The sequence below is a fragment of the Conger conger genome, chromosome 1 (genome assembly GCF_963514075.1).
Source record: "Conger conger chromosome 1, fConCon1.1, whole genome shotgun sequence".
Taxonomy (NCBI): domain Eukaryota; kingdom Metazoa; phylum Chordata; class Actinopteri; order Anguilliformes; family Congridae; genus Conger; species Conger conger.
In genome coordinates, this window is record NC_083760.1 from 92782243 (window position 1) to 92802314 (window position 20072).

At 41.6% G+C, this 20072-nt stretch overlaps 1 long non-coding RNA gene across 1 annotated transcript; it reads left to right on the forward strand.

Moving 5' to 3' along the window:
- The first annotated feature begins 16610 nt into the window (after positions 1-16610).
- LOC133121684 (uncharacterized) lies at positions 16611-18644 on the forward strand. Its single transcript, XR_009708031.1, has 3 exons — positions 16611-16652; positions 17091-17211; positions 18530-18644. It is a non-coding gene; the product is annotated as an uncharacterized LOC133121684 (long non-coding RNA).
- Positions 18645-20072: the final 1428 nt, after the last annotated feature.

Genomic DNA, 20072 nt, shown 5'->3' on the forward strand with positions numbered 1-20072 from the left:
CTCTCTCTCTCTCTCTCTCTCTCTCTCTCTCTCTCTCTCTCTCTCTCTCGCTGTGAGGCGGCAGTGCTACCAACTGCACCATCTGTGCTGCCCATTGAAAAACTATCCAAATCAAAAATATTCAAAATAAAATAATGTTTGTGTTTTTGTTTTTTCACATTTATCTCATATTTCAGTTTAGTTTTACTTAGTTACTGCAATGGCTTTGCCAGTTTGCTTTTATTTCACTGACACATCTCTATTTAATTTTTATATACAGGTGCATCTCAAAAAAATGTAATTTTTTTTCCGTAATTTAATTCAAAAAGTGAAACTTTCATATATTCTAGATTCATTACACATATTGAAATGTTTCAAGCCTTTTTTCGTTTTAATCTTGATTACAGCTTACATCTCATGAAAATCTAAAATCCAGTATCTCAAAATATTGGAATATTACATAAGTGCATAAATGAACTTACTTTTCAGAAGGTCGACATTTCTGTATTATAAATCCTTTTTTTGATCAGTCTTATGTAATATTCTAATATTTTGAGGAACTGTTTTTTTTTTGTTTTTGTTTTTTTCATGGGCTCTAAGCCATAATCATCAAGATTAAAACAAGGCTTGAAATATTTCACTTTATGTGTAATGAATCTAGAATATCTTAAAGCTAATTAAATTACAGAAAAAAATGAACTTAGAACACCATATTCACATTTCTTGAGATGCACCTGTATATATCTTTTCTATATGTTTCAGATGACCACAAAAACGGCTATTACTTTGTTTCACTTTATTTTTCCACCTCTACCATAAAAAACTAAGAAATCACATGTACAAAAGTATTCACAGCCTTTACCATGAAGCGGAAAATTGAGCTCAGGTGCATCCTGTTTCCACTGATCAACCTTGAGATGTTTCTACAGCTTAATTGGAGTCCACCTGTGGTAAATTCAGTTGATTGGACATGATTTCGAAAGGCACACACTTGTCTAGATAAGTTGACAGTGCATGTCGGAGCACAAACCAAGCAGGAAGTCTGTAGACCTCCGAGACAGGATTGTCTCGAGGCACAAATCTGGGGCAGGGTACAGAAAAATTTCTGCTGCTTTGAAGGTCCCAATGAGCACAGTGGCCTCCATCATCCGTAAATGGAAGAAGTTCAGAACCACCAGGACTCTTCCTAGAGCTGGCCGCCCATCTACACTGAGCAATCGGGGGAGAAGGGCCTTAGTCAGGGAGGTGACCAAGAACCCGATGGTCACTCTGTCAGAGCTCCAGCGTTCCTCTGTGGAGAGAGGAGAACCTTCCAGAAGGACAACCATCTCTGCAGCAATCCACCAATCAGGCCTGTATGGTAGAGTGGCCAGCCTTAGTAAAAGGCACATGGGGTATTGTGTGTAGAATTTGGAGGAAAAAAATGAATTTAATCAATTTTGGAATAAGGCTGTAACATAACAAAATGTGGAAAAAGTGAAGCGCTATGAATACTTTCTCCTAGGGTTTTTTTTCTCTCGAACGGATAATAAATGTCTTCAATAAGATATTGTCAGTAGAATGGCATGGTATGATTACACAAGAATACCTTTTTTTATTTTGCTCTTCAGTGAGCACCGCTGTATTGAAATACCTTTGTGCATGTTTGCATGAATTCTAGATTTCATGCTCCCAGATACACTCTTGTCCAATGTGTCACACTAGTTGCAGATGACTGGGCAGGGGGTGCTTGTTAACTGGCCAAACTATGTGACAATGGGAGCACTTAGGACAACTAAGTCAAATATAGAGTTTCTATCTCACTTACCAATGAATTCGGAATATATTTTGTAAGTTGTGAGGGGGCTTGTGCGAAGGGGTGTGAGACAAGTAGACAGATTATCTCGACTGAAGCCCACTTGCCCTTAAAACAATGACCCCATCCCCTTGCATTCACCACAATATTCAGGCCATACCGTTTAACATTTCTTGCATTTCAGACCAATATGAGTATGGTTTCACTGAATCTCATTTATTACATGAAGGAGACTGACAGACACACTAAACTCCTACAACATACATTAATTTTCATAATTCTCAGTTAAGACTGGAAAGACAAATAAAGGTGAGTCACATAATAACTAGCTAGATGTGGAATTAGGATATGCACTTCCAGTCATTCGTCAGGCCACTGAAACCTAATTACATCCATTTCCCCCCTCAGAGAAACACAGAAGAGACTGCTCCCGGGAAAGCAGACACCAACATGGGCGTTCATGAGTGTAAATCCCAGGGATGCATCTGCTGCAACTATATCTGGAAGGGCTCTGATAAATTTCAGTGCGCAGCTACAGGAAAACAATATGAAATCCCACAATCCCTGACTTGTAAGACACGAAATGTCATCTATATCATTCAGTGTAAAGAATGCAAGGTGCAATATGTTGGGAAGACCTCAACCACACTGCAAAGAAGATTCAAAGACCACAGAAGTTCCATCAGACATCATCAACATCGGCCAATCTCTGATCATTTCAGCAACAATGGCCATTGTCTTGATGATCTGATTATCTATCCAATTGAGCAGGTCACTGGTTCCAAAGCATTAAGAGAGAGGGAACTGCACTGGATCAGAGAGCTTGACACAGTTGAAAATGGACTAAATCTGGGGCCATATGAATGTGGTAAGTTTCACTCTGCATAATGTTTGATTTTATTATGTGTTATGCTTTTAGTTTAATGTTTTAATGTCCTTTATTGCACTTTATTCAATGTTGTACTCAATTCACTTTTATTTAAATTTCATTGTAAATATTTGATGCGTCTGATGATAAATGCAAATTCAAACATTTCTAAGATGCGTTGCTATTGTGTAAGGCCATGGGGGAAATATGGTGGCACCAAACAGATGCATGTGTCATGATCTGATTAAATAAAATAAATGGCTGGCTTTTATATAGCACCTTTATCCAAAGCGCTGTACACCAACTCACACACCAATGGCGATTGGCTGCCATGCAAGGTACCAACCAGCTCATCAGGAGCACTTGGGGGTTAGGTGTCTTGCTCAGGTACACTTCGACACACCCAGGGTGGGATCGAATCGGCAACCCTCCAACTCCCAGACGACTGCTCTTACTGCCTGAGCCAATGTCGCCCCTATATTAGAATCGGCATTGAGAATTGAGAATTGTTCAAGCTGGCATAACCAGGCCATCTGAGGAACCTTGTGCCCAGGGCGATTTCTTTTAAGGCCTGCTAAGGCACTTTGATTTGTGGTTATGCACTTAATGTGTGATGTGATATTCATCCCTGCTAATACCTCTCCCCATCTGGATCTCTCCATTTCCCTCGGGGATACCACACTCACGCCGTCACCCAGTGCAAGGAACCTCGGCGTGGTGATGGACAGCAGACTGTCCCTTTCCGAGAACATTGCGGCGGTGACCCGGTCTTGCAGGTTCTTCCTATACAACATACGGAGAATCCGCCCCTTTCTCACCCCCTACTCGACCCAGCTCCTGGTCCAAGCGATGGTTCTGTCCCGCCTGGACTACTGCAATTCCCTCTTGGCTGGCCTCCCAGCGTCTGCCATCAGACCCCTCCAACTCATCCAGAATGCAGCAGCTCGTCTGGTCTTCAACCTTCCCAAATACTCACACGTCACCCCCCTGCTTACTTCCCTCCACTGGCTGCCTGTCATGGCTCGCATCAAATTCAAAACATTGGTGCTAGCCTTCCAAGCAGTTAAAGGGTCTTCCCCAGCTTATCTGCAAAAAATCATCAGACCCTACACCCCTGCCAGACCTCTTCGTTCAGCCTCCACAGGCCGCTTGGCACCTCCCCCTCTCAGAACCTCCACCTCACGCTCACGACTACTGTCTGTTCTGGCTCCACGGTGGTGGAACGAACTCCCCGTTGAGGTCAGAACTATAGAATCTCTCCCCACCTTCAAGCGCAAGCTGAAGACACACCTCTTCAAACAGCACCTCTCCCCATCCCTCCCTACCTCCCTGTGAACCTTAATTGTTGTCTCTGTGACTTGTGTATCAGTATTTTAGTTGGCTAGGTAAGCAGTGTTTGGATAGTTAACTTTGGTGACTTTTGCTCTGTTTGTTTGTTCAAAAAAAAAAAAAAAAATGGCCCTTGTCCTTATCTTTGTTGTACAGGTAGCAGTTGAAATTGTACTTACCTCTAGGGTCTTTCAGCGAACTTATCCCTGGTTATGGGTATGCACTTTGTTGTACGTCGCTCTGGATAAGAGCGTCTGCCAAATGCCAATAATGTAATGTAATGTAATGTATCAAAACATTGTACAGCTGTACAACAATTCAAGAGTTTATTGGTTGAAAATGGGTTCTAACTGATACAGCCAATGGCGTGGGGACTTGTTCTGATTTTGTAGCTGCCTAAATTGCACTCCAGACAAGCTATCACTGAAAATCTGTATACTGTATGCTTATTATCAAGCGAAGACTACATATCAAGCGAAGACTACAAGCGACATGGCTCAGGCAGTAAGAGCAGTCGTCTGGCAGTTGGAGGGTTGCTGGTTCGGTTCCCCACCCAGGCTGTGTCGAAGTGTCCCTGAGCAAGACACCTAACCCCCAAATGCTCCTGACGAGCTGGTCAGTGCCTTGCATGGCAGCCGTCGGTGTGTGAGTCTGTGTATGAATGGGTGAATGAGACGCATCAATTGTACAGAGCTTTGGATAAAGGCGCTATATAAATGCCAACCATTTACCATTTACCATTTAATGTATTCTCCAAAGTGTATGAATATAAAATGTCGCACATTATTTCTGCTTCCAATGCAATTCTTAATGTAAAATAGCTTAATGTGCAATGCCACAGCAAAATGTTTTTGATTGTGCCACCAGAGAGTTAGTAGCACCAGCACCACCAGTTGTCTGGAGCCCTGCTATGTGAGAAAAATATACTGTATTCATATGCTTAACCTTTAAACACTGTTCGTTGCTACCCCCCTTAATTTACTGTTCGCGGTCAAATTTGACCGGTCTGTTTTAACTGCTCTTATATCAAAACAAAAGCCAATAAACATCACCAGACACTGAAATTATGTGTCTCAAAGAACATTTATTGTAAAAAATAAAAAATCTTATCAGAACACCAACATCTAATTATCAGAACATGAGGATTGACATGAGCACATCAGAACATTTATTGTAAAAAAAACTATCAGAACATTAACACCTTATTATCAGAACATGAATATGAATTGTGTGTGTGTGTGTGTGTGTGTGTGTGTGTGTGTGTGTGTGTGTGTGTGTGTGTGTGTGTGTGTGTGTGTGTGTGTGTGTGTGTGTGCGCGCGCGCGTGTGTGCGCGCGCGTGCACGTTTGTGTTGATTCACGCACATGAGTGGCAACATGCGGTCAGATTGGAGTGTCCCTTGCAAACATAGGCTTTGCATTTGTGGCATGTAAGGCTGGTTTTTACATCTCTGGGGACACAGAGCATGCACCTCTTCCTTTTCTGTCCCCGTGCTTGGTGAGTGGGACGTGACAGAGGAGTGGGTGGGCCCTGCACACTCCTCACCAGACTGGAGTGGCTGGGCCCTGCACACTCCTCACCAGACTGGAGTGGCTGGGCCCTGCACACTCCTCACCAGACTGGAGTGGCTGGGTCCTGCACACTCCTCACCAGACTGGAGTGGCTGGGTCCTGCACACCCCTCACCAGACTGGAGTGGCTGGGCCCTGCACACCCCTCACCAGACTGGAGTGGCTGGGCCCTGCACACTCCTCACCAGACTGGCAGAGGCTGGTGTGTGGGGAAGGTGCTGGCGCTGTTGTATCAGAGGAATAACCAAAGCTTTCCCAAGCTCTGCCAGGAAGAGTCTCCCCCGATTCCAGGCTGGGTGCCGTCCACACATGTTGTGGAACACAGCCACGGGCCAACGGGCTGACTTGCGTTTGGTACCAGTAAGCTGCAATAAAATGAAATGAGATTGGACAATTAGTTAATCTGTTTTACACAAAAATGCAATGTTTTACAGAAATATCCAGGAAAATAAAAATGAAGATGAAAAAGTACTTTACTGTACCTTATCAAGGCAGTCAACACCCCCTTTGTTTCTGTTGTAGTCCAGGATGATGTGTGGCTTCCTGTGCCCATCGGCGCTGACGGTGGCATCTCTGTGTAGTGTGCTCATCAAGATGACCTTTCTGTCCTTCTTGGGAACATATGACACAAGAGTGTGTGTGTGGGTTCCCATAATTTACACTCAACTGTTTTGTAGAAGGTATGGTTCACATGGGGGGAGGGGCACATAAGTGCGAGAAAGAGGTTGCTTCCCATAATTTACTGTAAATTGTTTTGTGGAAGGTGTGGTTCATGTGGGGGATGGGCACACAAGCACATGGAAGTTGTATGAGTGTGTGTATGGGGATGTCTTCCATCTGCTGGATGAAAATTATAGTCTTACCCATTAATTTCCTATGGCGGTCACTTTTGACCAGGAACCCCACAGGTGTGACAAAGTTGAATAAAGCACTCAAAATTTTATGAAAGTGGCCACAATTAATTGATATGTCTAAATGCCTATAGTGAAGGATAACATAAGGTCTTGAGACAATCAGATTAAAAATGCTATATTTATGGTTTAGGGAAGTTGCAAATCGGTCAGATTTGACCGGAACAGTGTTTAAGGGTTAAAGGAGCACTGTCACCCTTTTTGTCACTAAATTTTTTAAATCACCATTAGTGTAGCCATTTCCTAAATATGGGGCAGAACTTCTCAAAACAAATACGTCCATGTCACGTTTGGCTTGAATCTCCAGCCTGTGTTACCCAGAAGGTAACAGGTGCTCAAACTCCACCCTTGAACACAGAGACTGGTTTATGGACGGCCACCCATCCAGGCGATCACATGACACTCCAATGAAAATACGGTAAGGTGATATGAGGACAGATGGAGTGCTCCTTTAAGTGGAGGAGGGCTAAAATTATTTGGTTGTCCAGCAAATTGAATGTAGTTACGCATTTCATTGTTGACAAAAATTGTGCTTTACTCTGTAAAACATTCAAGAAGCAGGTACAATCAACAGTTATTTGTCATATATACACATGACAATAGTCATGTATAGACTATTCTGCGATTCCAGTGTGAACCACATTTGCAGTGAGAATATAATTATTCCCTTAAGGTTTTATTCTAACAACTGGTATATTCAATAAAGAGGGGTACCTTCAAAATATATGTGTTGTTAAAGGGCCATTCCAGTGTAAGATTTACTTTGAATTCTAGATCAACGCTGATTTAGTTCCCCGATCCCTTTATTCTTTATAATTTGATTACAGTGCATGTGTAGGTAAATTAAATGCTGGCATTTATGCAGTATTTATAAAAAAGAAAAAATAATTATAATTCATACTTTCATATTATAATTATGAATTATGAAATTATGAATAATTACAGACATACTGGAGTAAACTAGCAAGGCACCACACCAGAAAAATGGGGGACTGTTTACACTGAGCAGAACTAACATTATCTCATTTCCTGTAACATAAATAATATATATTTTTAATGTGTTTTTAAATATTTTACCAGTTGGTAGCTCAGCATGAGCATAAAAACAACAAGCACAGTTGTGGTGTTGATATACTTCTATTGGCCCTAATATAGAACATGTCAATGTTCTCTTAAAGTAAGACAGCAAGATGATGGAGACAAAAGACCAGTGGAACCAACTGAGGGACAAGTGGAAGGATCCATGGAGTGTGAGTGAAGTGTTTGAGGGCCTTCAAATATATTGTTATATATATGAGTGCATTGTTCTTCAGTGGCCTTCCCAGTCGCAGGATCTGAATCCAATAGAACACCTTTGGAATGTGCAGCTGACAGATCTGCAGAAATTGTGTGATGCAATCATGTCAACATGGAAAAGAATCTCAAAGGAACATCTTGTGGAATCCATTCCATGAAGAATTGAGGCTGTATTGAGAGCAGAGGGAGGCTCTACCCAGTACTAGTATAGTGTTCCTAATAAAGTGCTCAGTGAGTGTATAATTTCTGTGAATATATGTGTTAGGTGTCTGGAGCATGATGCACACAAGTCATTTTCATAGGTCAAGGTCTCACCCACACACTTTTCCAGCTCCTCAGAAAGGTAAAAGAAAGCTCCATGGGAATGAAGATGTGAAATCAAAGAAAAGGAAGATGAAAAATAACAGACAGTCTGTGTTTTCATATGAGACAGAAGAACTTCTCTCAACCCGTAAGTGTCTTACCTTCTTATAATCGACAGTACCTCAGAGTGAACTCAATCATTGGCAGCCTTTACATATGATATTAGTACAGTACAAATTCTATAAGATTGAAGGGAAAAATGCTTGAAAAATAAATGACCATGAACTTAAACTGGATTTAAAAAGCATTTTCATATCTCAATCGTTTCATTTTTACTAGCTTGTGCTAATTTCTCAAAGATTCTTACCTACATGTTAGAATTATTTTGTTTAAATGTTCCTTTATTTTTTCTGAAAAATAGGGCCCATTACATGTAAAAGCCAACTGTTTAATGCATTTTGTCACAACTGTATTTTAACAGGTGAAGATGCATTCCAGGTCGGAAAAGATGCCATATCTGAGGTTTACGACAAACTCAAAGGGGTTTCCTGCAGAGAAAACTCATTTCTGGAAGACTTAAAGTACAAAGTTTTTCTTTTAAAATTTATGTGTGATGTCAATGTGATGTCAATGTAAACCCAGGATCAATGAACACTTGTTTTAATAGTGATAGGTTGTTACTACTACTTGTAAAAGCCAGCTGTGCAGTACTACTGTTTTTTGAAACAAGAATAATAATTGACCTTTTGCATTAGAATGTTAAAGAATCTGTGACAAGTGAAAGTTGTTCAGTTGCCAATCCTTTCCAGTGAAGTTGGTCAAATTTCATCTAGGCCTTCAGGTTAAAACCTTTGCCTTTAGTTCAAAAGTTCAAGTTGTCTAGCTGACTAGGATGTGACTAGTGACCGCTTAAGGTAGACCTACACCAGCTTGTTAATGCAAATATATAATTGGCCAATCATCTGGCAGCAACTCAATGCATAAAAGCATGCAGACATGATCTTGAGTTTACAGAGACCGGTGCAATTTAAAAAAAATAAAAAACCTTATACCTTTTCAATCAATCAAAATGACAGTACTATACCATTCTACTGAGCCCATATTAAAACCGTACTAAATGTTCTTAACTTTCTCAATTTTCTCAACCAAATCCAAATCCAAAATCCATACATAGACATAGTTACTGTTCTACAACGGCGACCATTGCTATAACGATGCTGCCTGCTAGCTAGAATATGAAGGTTCTAAAATGAAGATTCCTCATCCTTACTTCGGTCAACAAATTTGATCCGATTTTAGCAACGGACGCTGTATCAGCTGTTTCAGAACGTTAATTACGTGACCGGAATCTTTTTTGCAGCCCGGATCAAATTTGTTGACCGATTTGAGGATAAGGTCATTTTAGAATCTTCATCTTACATTTTTTTACATTTACATTTTTGTAATTTGGCAGACGCTTTAAATCCAGAGCGAGTTACAAGTGCATAGGTTCTTCCATAGGTTAAACATAAAATCCATAACTAGTAAAATACACACGAAGGGCTGTTCTGAACAAAAATAGTTGTCATAAGTGCTTTTTTTAAGACGAGAGAGATATCAGAAGGGGGGGGGGGGGGGGGGGGCACGAGGGAAGACTAAGGTACAGTGAAATATGGGGAAGGATTCTGCTGTCTTGACAGTGGTAGGCAAGTCATTCCACCACTGAGGAACCAGAACAGAAAACAGGCGTGAATGTGCAGCTTGACTGCCAGGTGCCCATAGTGAGGGAACCACAAGGTGACCAGAGCTGGCACACTGGAGTGGTCTTGCTGGGGAGTAGGGAGTGATTAAGGATTGTATATAGTGTGAAGCAGTCCCCTTAGCAGCCTGAAATGCCCACACTAGGGTCGGAGCTGGAGGGGCTTGATGGCACAAGCTGGGAGACCGGCTAGGAGGGAGTTGCAGTAATCTAGGCGGGAAATGATGAGCGTCTGGACTAGGGGCTGGAGATGACGGATACGCCATCTTCATATATTCTAGCTAGCAGGCAGTGTCGGTATAGTAACATTCGCTGTTGTAGAACAGTAACTACGTCACAGAGGCCAGTACAACTGTTTAGAATGTTAGATGCATCGCCCGGATCAAATTTATTGTGACAGGGTCACTTCATTTAATAGAAGCCGGCTGGGGACTGAAAGGGTAAATGAGAGGTGTCAGAGGATAACTGGCAGACTGGTCTCAGCGGACAGGAAGGTGCCAGTAACTAAAATGACCATGTGTTGCAACAGTGGTATCTAGAAAAGCATCTCTGAACACACAAAATGTCAAACCTTGAAATTAATGGGCTACAGCAGCAGAAGATCCAGTCAAAAAAAATGTTTTCTAATAAACACCTCATGAAGTAGTCAGGCTACACTGGGTAAAAACTGGAGCTATATTGGGATTAACCTGTCTGTAAGTCGAAATGTCTCTAAACCTGTCTCTCAACCTAGATTCAATTCTGGCTTTGCTCACTGGGTTCATTTTCAGACATTTTTATTAGGCAGGTGAAGTTAGATTACATGTAGTTGTGAAAATGATGCAACTGTTAAAAAATTCTTCAGGACTTTTAGTGAACATAAGTAACATTCATTGAGCCCATGTATCTATCCAATGCAGAGAGAAGATCTCAAGTCTTAAAGATTATAACCACAAAGAGAAAATTTACATTGGATTCTTTGGGAAGACGGGAGCAGGAAAGAGCTCATTGATCAACGCAATTGTCGAAGAAAGCCAACTTCTACCTTCAGGAAGCTTGCATGCCTGCACTTCCGTTTTTGTGCACGTAAAAGCTAATACTGAATCCAGCAAATACAAAGCTGATATTGAATTCATCAGTGCAGAGGTAAGCAGGTTAACACAAAACAGAAAATTTGCTCCAACACAGCAATCCAAATTCGGTTCTGACAGTTACAAGATATAAAGAATTATAACTTCATGTTAATGTTGTTAATTCTATTTCATTCCTTCTTAACGTCAGACGATGGGGCTTTAGAGCACATTCAAATTATCTCCGTCTTTCGCATGTGCAGGTCGATAACAGTCACCGGTGACATGGCGTAAGGCAGCCCCCATGAGTACCTGTTCTTACGACTAGGAATCACACACACAGACATTCCTTGTTTTCTTAGTTTTTCCCTTTATTTTGTTTTGATTTGGCACAGGCTGCTGTGACGTCAGGCAGTGGGACATGCCTCCATTCCACAGGTGGTTTAAGTTGGCCTCCTAATTGATGTGGGAGAGGGAAGAAATGCAAAAGAGATTGGGTTTGGTTGAAGACCAGGTTAAGCCTGCTTAGGGGGAAATACTTTTATGTTGCTGCATGTCAGGAGAGACTTAGAGGCAGGTTTCCGCGCGTAGGATCCCACGGTTCTCATCCGAGGATTTTGTCTCTGTCTTTTGCATGCGTGTAACACTGTGAACATAATCCACCCGTCTGTTTTTAAAAATCTTCTCACAAATTGCAGAGAGTGATAAGCAGGTCAACTTTCCTCACTGATGGTAGCTAATCGGTTGGTAACCTGGGTTGGAGCAACGGATATGTCCTCCTCCAGAGGCTGCAGAGAAGCTCTAGAATCCACAGCATTCTACCCATAGATTGTCATAGTCCACCTTATTAGCAATAGACCACAGCACCGGATTCTAGTCTGGAGCAGTGTGCTTGTGACTCAGACCAGAAGGATGCCATTGAGCGAATAGAGCCTGACTTACAGATATGGGAGACAATACTCCACCTGATCCCTTCCTGAGCACAAGATGTGGAGCCTGGTCTCTTCCTCTGACTGCTCCATATGCTGACTGCAGCATCCTGCAGATGTGCTGGCAGTTTACATGGTGCTAAGACACCTCTAGTCAGTCCAGGAGGGCAACACGTTCTTGTGTGGACAGACAGCACCGCCACTGTCTATCAGGTCAACCGCTATAGGGGAACCAGGTCAGCAGCTCCCTTCCAGGTGGTGTAGCAGCTGCACGTCTGGGCCTTTCACCATCTCTTCAGCCCCAGAGCCATGCTCTCACCCGCATGCTCAATTGTGACCACCATTTTCAGTCAATGCAACTGTTATATAACGTAAATTTCCTGCAATATTCATGAAATGTAAAGCACTTGTAAGTTTGAAACTCGATGAGAGTAGCAACCATCTCAACTTTGAGAAATGTGCATAGAAGTTTCACAGTGCGAGATTAAGGCTAACATAAACATGTTACGTTCAGTGTTAATAAGAATGAAAACATGTAAGGTAGTTACCTTTCTTCCATCCATCCATTATCTGACCCCGCTTATCCTGAACAGGGTCGCAGGGGGGCTGGAGCCTATCTCAGCATACATTGGGCAAAAGGCAGGAATACACCCTGGACAGGTCGCCAGTCCATCGCAGGGCACACACACCATTCACTCACACACTCATACCTACGGGCAATTTAGATTCTCCAATCAGCCTAACCTGCCTGCCTTTGGACTGTGGGAGGAAACCGGAGTACCCGGAGGAAACCCACGCAGACACAGGGAGAACATGCAAACTCCGCACAGAGAGGCCCCGGCCGACGGGGATTCGAACCCAGGACCTCCTTGCTGAGAGGCGGCAGTGCTACCCACTGCGCCATCCGTGCCGCCTAGTTACCTTTCTTCTTGAAAGTAATCGCTACCCATAGCAATCGCGAAAAGCAGCACAAATAGTTTGTTTCAGTCCTGTTCGGATGTTGAAGTAGGCTCGCAAAGCCAGGAGCAACATTTGTAAGGTGATGATGTAATATCATGTCATGTCCTGATAGTCGGCTACTGTTGTTGTTGTGCTTGAAGTGGGCGTTGCTCAGAAACAGGAGACATACACAGTGACCTAATGACTTGGCCCTCTAGCCCATGGAAAAGCAAGCCGGTTCTTAGAAGGTGTGAACCGTCACCAGCACCAGCCCAGAACCAGAACTAGGTTTGAATTGGTGGAAATAGCATACCAGAGGCAGTCGAACAAATCTGGCGCTGACATTGTGCCAAGTGGGAAACCAGACAGCGTGATCTCTCACACACACACTAGTCTCTTGCTTCCTGAAGGGGCCAATGGCAGAATCCACCCTGTCTGCTCAGATGCATGCGTTGGAATGCTGATGACTCAGGGATCACGCTGTGGCCGAACCCATCCTTTATTCCCAAATGTTCATCTCCTTTTCACATTAATCGGAGCACTGAGTTGGGGCCTTTCACCCCCCAAGCTCAGGATGGAGAAGGGGTTGGAATGTGGCCAGTGCGTGCACTAAAGGCATACGTCAGGGCAACTGCCTTTTGTCTGGCATGATGGTCACAGCAAGAGCAGAGCCCTGTCAAAGCAGAGGCTTCCCAAGAGGATTATCGAGGTCCTTGCACATGCCAACATGTCAAAAGGCCTTCCTATATCTGAAAGAATTAGACACCATTCCATCAGGAGTATATCTACCTCCTTGAATGGCGGGCCATTGAATGACATATGCGCTGCAGCTACCTGGCCTTCACCATGTTCTTTTCCTGTTTCTATAGGGTCAACATAGCTGCTCACCATGCAGTCATGAGCGTTTCTATAGGGTCAACATAGCTGCTCACCATGCAGTCATGAGACGGATACGTTTCCTTGTGACTATGTTGGTATGAGGCATCAAAATGTGTATTAAAGCACTGTCCTCTGATGTTAAGAAAGATTGAAATAGAACAGAAGCTATGCATGTAACTAAGGTTCTATGAATTCAGGCTGCCTTACATCATCCATGTCAGATGGAGCGAATCCAAATGTGCAACTGGGGGTACAGACAGTGGGAGCAATAATAATTTGATCCCTTGCTGATTTTGTAGGTTTGCCCATTTACAAAGAATGGAACTGTGTAGAATTTTAATCATAGGTACATTTTAACATTGAGAGACAGAATATCACAAAATAATCCACAATAACAACATCATATAAATTTTATATCATATTTTCACATGAAATAAGTATTTGATCCATAGAACAATAGGACTTTATACTTGGTGGAGAAACCTTTGTTGGCAAGCACAGAGGTCAGACGTTTTTCACCAGGTTTGCACAGATCTTGGGAGGGATTTTGGTCCACTCCTCTTTGCAGATCCTCTCCAAATCCTTAAGTTTCCGAGGCTGTCGCTTGGCAACTCAAAGCTTCTGCTCCGTCCACAGATTTTCGATGGGATTTAGGTCTGGAGACTGGCTAGGCCACTCCAGGACCTTTTTGAGCCACTCCTTTGTTGCCTTGGCCGTATGTTTTGGATCATTGTCATGTTGGAAGACCCATCCACGACCCATTTTCAGTGCTCTCACTGAGGTTGTCGCCCAAAATTTCCTGGTACATGGCCCCATTCATCCTCCCCTCGATACGGTGAAGTTGTCCTGTCCCCTTAGCTGAGAAACACCCCCAAACATAATATTTCCACCTCCATGCTTCGCAGTGGGGATGGTGTTCTTGGGGTTGTACTCAGCATTTCTCTTCCTCCAAACACGGCGAGTCGAGTTGATTTTGGTCTCATCTGACCACATCACCTTCTCCCAAGCCTCCTCTGGATCATCCAGGTGTTCTTTGGCAAGCTTCAGACGGGCCTGTACATGTGCCGTCTTCAGCAGAGGAACCTTGCGCGCGCAGCAGGATTCACGGAGTAGTGTGTTACTGATGGTTCTCTTCGTGACTGTGGTCCCAACTGCCTTCAGGTCATTAACAAGCTCCTCCTGTGTAGTACTGGGCTGATCCCTGACCTTTCTCATGATCATTGATATCCCATGAGACGAGATCTTGCGTGGAGCCCCAGACCGAGGGAGATTGGCGGTGACTTCCATTTTCTTTTCTTTTCTTTTTTGCTCCAACAGTTGTTAACTTCTCACCAAGCTGCTTGCTTATTTTCTTGTAGCCCATCCCAGCCTTGTGCAGCTCTACAATTTTGTCCCTGATGTCCTTAGACAGCTCCTTTGTCTTGGCCATGGTGGAAACGTTGGAATCTGATTGTGTGGACAGGTGTCTTTTATACAGCTACATAACGATGTAACGAGTTGACACAGGTGTTTTGTGTAATGAGTTGAGATTAGGAGTGCTTCTTAATGGAAAACTAACTGGTCTGTGGGAGCCAGAATTATTGCTGATTGGTAGGGGATCAAATACTTATTTCATGCAAAAATACGATAATACATTTATAAAATTTATATGATGTTGTAATTGTGGATTATTTTGTGATATTCTGTTAAAATGTACCTATGATTAAAATTCTACACAGTTCCATTCTTTGTAAGTGGGCAAACCTACAAAATCAGCAAGGGATCAAATAATTATTGCTACCACTGTATGTAACTTTTGGTTCATATAGAAACGCACCATGACTGGTTCCTGTAAACAAATCAACCCCACCATGTTCTATGTATTCTTAAATATAAACAGAATGATAATACATGTTGATGATTAAGGAATTTCTGCTACAGGACTGGAAATCAGATCTACGATTTCTGCGAGACTCACTCAAAAATGAAAATGACCAACAAAACATGGCAGCAAAAGATGATGAAATTGCAAAAATGGCAAGAGAAAAGATTACAGCCGTTTATGGAGAAGAGGGACTGAAGAAAGATTACACTGAATTGGTGGGAGCCAGAGAGTTTCCTGTGATTCTCGGCACAGGCACGAAGACTCTGAATTTTGACAGCGTGAGTGTTAAAATAATACTTCTTAACAGGACATCTTTACGACAGGTTGACATGAATGTTTGATTTTGGTTTCTCTTAAAATATAAACAATTTACTCCTAAAACTTCTTTACAGGCCAAAGAACTGTCTGAAGGCATTGGATGCTACATTCGGGCTGATAAAAAAGCAGAGCAGCAGTTCTGGCCTCTGGTGAAGGGAGTCACCATCTCCTTGCCGAAGTCTCCAGCTCTGCTGGAGGGGATTGTGCTGGTGGACTTGCCTGGAGCAGGAGACGTCAGTAAATACAGAAGTGACATGTGGAAAGAGGTGATGTCAGTGCTTCAAGCTGTAATCATTTACTGAATTCTGTTTATTACGATGGTCAATGGCCATGGACAATGTTGAAACTGATGAAAGATTTTCATTAAACTCCCACAGTGTCTCAGCCAGTGCTCCTCTGTCTGGATTGTCAATGAGATGAAACGTGCCCTGTCTGAGAAAGTAGCCGATGAGATCTTTGATACATCATTGAGAACCATTGCTGGAGGAGGAGAGTGTCACAATATCACCTTCATCTGCACCCATACAGATGTCATCAACCCAGATAACTTCAGAGAGTTAGCTGTTACATTATAAATATCTTCAGAAATATTTAATTCACCTGTGTACGGACCTTTCATGTTTCTAATTCTGAATGACTTTTCTGATTTTACCAGAAATTATCATATCACAGATGAGGACCTTGAAATAGAAAGTAACATTGACAAGGTAAGGACAGGTTAAATAAATATTAAATATTTAATCGGACATATTTCACAATTCTTATTAATGCATATTTTTTCAGAATACCTCGGAATATGAGAAGAAAGAAAAACATGCGTGTATACTGTCCCGTAATGAGATATTTAAAGAAGATATCAGTAAACTCTTCAAAGATAAAACAAAGGTGAGTTGGAGTGTAGTAGCATTACCTGAAACTTGCTCTTACACACAGAATAATACAGGAATAAATATGAACTAATAGGATAAATGCATTTTAAAAAGTTCATTCTCTATATACCAGCTTACCTTCTCCATCGACTTGATGAAATTGACTTGAAAAAGCATGTAGCTAAATTAACTGTGAACTGAAGGAATATTTATGTTATTGGAAAGGAGCATAAGCAGAAATAGAGTAGCATTAGCCAACATGTGGCAAGGCCCATAGGTGACCTAATTCATGTTTTTCATTAAGCAGCTTCAAGTTTAGTTTAATCAACTCATTTTATCTTATTGGTGGCTGTGCTGTAGCTTAAATACTTCCTATAACATTTTCACAGTAACTTCCCCACTATTACAGACCAAAACCTTCTTTAACAATCATATTTTCTATATTTCATTTAAGAAATTTCTGCTTGGTGATGAAGACCATTCAAATGAGTTCTTTGATGTGTACACTGTGAGTTCTGAAGAATTCAAGAGAATTGCACAGGGGAAGTCAACTGTTCTGGATCGCAATGAAACTGGTAAAATGTTTTTATATTATATATCACGATGAAAAACCAATGTATTTGTCTTCATTAAAGCATAAGAGTGGGTTACAATTCCTCCATTGTGATGTGGAAGACTGATATCATATTAAAGGAAGTGTTTGGTCACAATTATTGCTGCTAATGGTAATGGTTATTAAATGTTATTGATAACTCTTGTTATTAAATCAATGAAACACTGATTTTCAAAAATGTGTTTTGTGTTTACTCAGGTTCCCTTTTTCTAATATTACATTTTATTTAAATGTATGAAACCATTCTGTGTGAATAGTACAAAATTATAGAGAATCACAAAGGGGGCAAATACTTTTTTTGCAGCACGATACAATCACTGAGCACTTTATTAGGCATTTATTAGGGTTTTTTTGACTTATTGGTTCTTCTGCTGCTGTAGCCTATCCACGTACACGTTTGACCAGTCTAGCAAGAGACATGAAAATCCCAGTAGATCAGCAGTTTCTGAGATACTCAAACCACCCTGTCTGGCACCAACAATCAATCCAAAGTCAAAGTCACTTAGAGCGCATTTCTTCCCCATTCTGACATTTGGTCTGAAAAACGGCTGAACCTCTTGACCATGTCTGCATGCTTTTATGCATTTAGTTGCTGCCACATAATTGGCTGATTAAATATTTTCATTAACAAGCTGGTGTACAGGTCTATCTAATAAAATGGTCACTGACTATATACACTTACCGAGCACTTCATTAGGAACAATTTTACTTTCTTACAACTACATATTCATGCAATTATTTAATCAGCCAATTGTGTGGCAGCAGTGCAATGCATACAATCATGTAGATACGGGTCAGGAGCTTCAGTTAATGTTCACATCAACCATCTGAATGGGGAACAAACGTGATTCAAGTGACCGTGGAATGACTGTTGGTGGCAGACAGGGAGGTTTCAGTGTCCTACTGGGTTTTCACGCACACTAGTCTCTAGAGTTTGCAAAGAATGGTGCAAAAAACAAAACGGAAATCCAGTGAGCAGCAGTTCTGCAGACAGAAACGCCGTGTTAATGAGAGACGTCAGAGGAGAATGGCCAAACTGGTCAAAGCTGACAGGAAGGTGACAGTCACGCAAATAACCACACATTACAACAGTGGTATGCAGAAGAGCATCTCTGAACACACAATGCATCATAACTCTTAAGTGGATAGCCTACAGCAGTAGAAGTATAATAAATACCTAATAAAGTGCCCACTGAGTGTATATACAGTACATAAGCACAAGGTGAAGGCTAGACGCATGGTTTAAGTGTTAACTAGCTGTTTTTTCACTATTTACAAAGAATTGCCAGCACTGATGGAGCACATTAAGAAACTGTACGTCTCCCATTTCGAGAAGAAAGTGAAAGATTATGTATCCGAGGTTTCTGGAGTCATTTCATATCTTCACTTTTCAAAGGATGCTCTCAGTTCAAAGGTATGTTTTGACTCAATCAATATGTAAATGTTAATGTGTTTTTAAAAAGTATAATCCTATGACAAAAATTTTATTGCTGACTTATTGCAAACTTCAGGTGCTCTGTCTGAAATGTAATATTAAAGGGTAATTGCACTCTACAGGATATCACATTTTTGTCCATGTTTTTGTTAACTGTAAATGTGTTTCTACACCTACTTTATAATGAAACAGTTTTTCTGACATTTCTGAAATAGTATAATTATTTATTATTTCTGCATTTTATTCTGGCCACGTTCCAATCGTGATGTCAAAGTACCTCTTTGCAGGCACCTCAAGATGTCAATCAAGATATATAGTTGGTAAATTGTTGATTTTAACATTTTTAACCACATATTCAAGTCGTGTAGACTGTTAAAGTCCCACCCACCACAAAAAAAGTAACTGGACCTAGGAAGTGATTTCCCAAAGAGAGAAACTTGTAGTGAGTACAGTAGGTGGAGCCAGGCTGAATTAGTGAGTGCAGTAGGTGGAGCCAGGCTGAATTAGTGAGTGCAGTAGGTGGAGCCAGGCTGAATTAGTGAGTGCAGTAGGTGGAGCCAGGCTGAATTAGTGAGTGCAGTAGGTGGAGCCAGGCTGAATTAGTGAGTGCAGTAGGTGGAGCCAGGCTGAATTAGTGAGTGCAGTAGGTGGAGCCAGGCTGAAGTGGTGAGTGCAATTACTCTTTCGAAACAATTTTCTGCAATTCTGGTGTTCAGCTACCTAGCTTCCAGATAACTAGCTAGCTTGGAAGAAACATTAGTTTGTGATTTACTGACTTGTTTCATTGTCTCACAATGGAACTGATGTCAACAGCAAATGTTTAATCTAGCTATTGACAGAAATTCAAGTAAGTATTGTCTTTTTTTCAGAACCAGTCTTCAAATTCCCAGGAGTTCAGCCGACTTGAAAAGGATCTGGTTAATACGTGCAAAACATTGAATACAGCTTTGAGCAAAGTTCACATAGTACTCCAGGAAAAACTGAAGATGGGAGCAAAGAGAGCAGAGAGAACATGCCTGGAAAATGCCACAGCCAGTGTGCTGGAACCAGTGAGTTTGTGTTAGCCAGTTGCTAGTTTTTGGCTGGTAAAAATAATCTGGAAGTCAGGGAAATTGCAATGCCTTCCTGAGATTGTTGCTGGCAATCAATCAATCAATCAATCAATAAATAAATACTGGCATCTCAAGATGCAATAATCAACTGAATTTGGAATTTCAGGTCAGCAGTTGCCTATTCCACGAAATTAAATATTGCCGCATGTTGCCTTGTTATAAACAGGTTTAAATATTGCTGCATGTTGCCTTGTTATAAACAGGTTTAAATATTGCCGCATGTTGCCTTATTATAAACAGATTTTCACTTAATTAACTTTGATAAGCACGATGAGC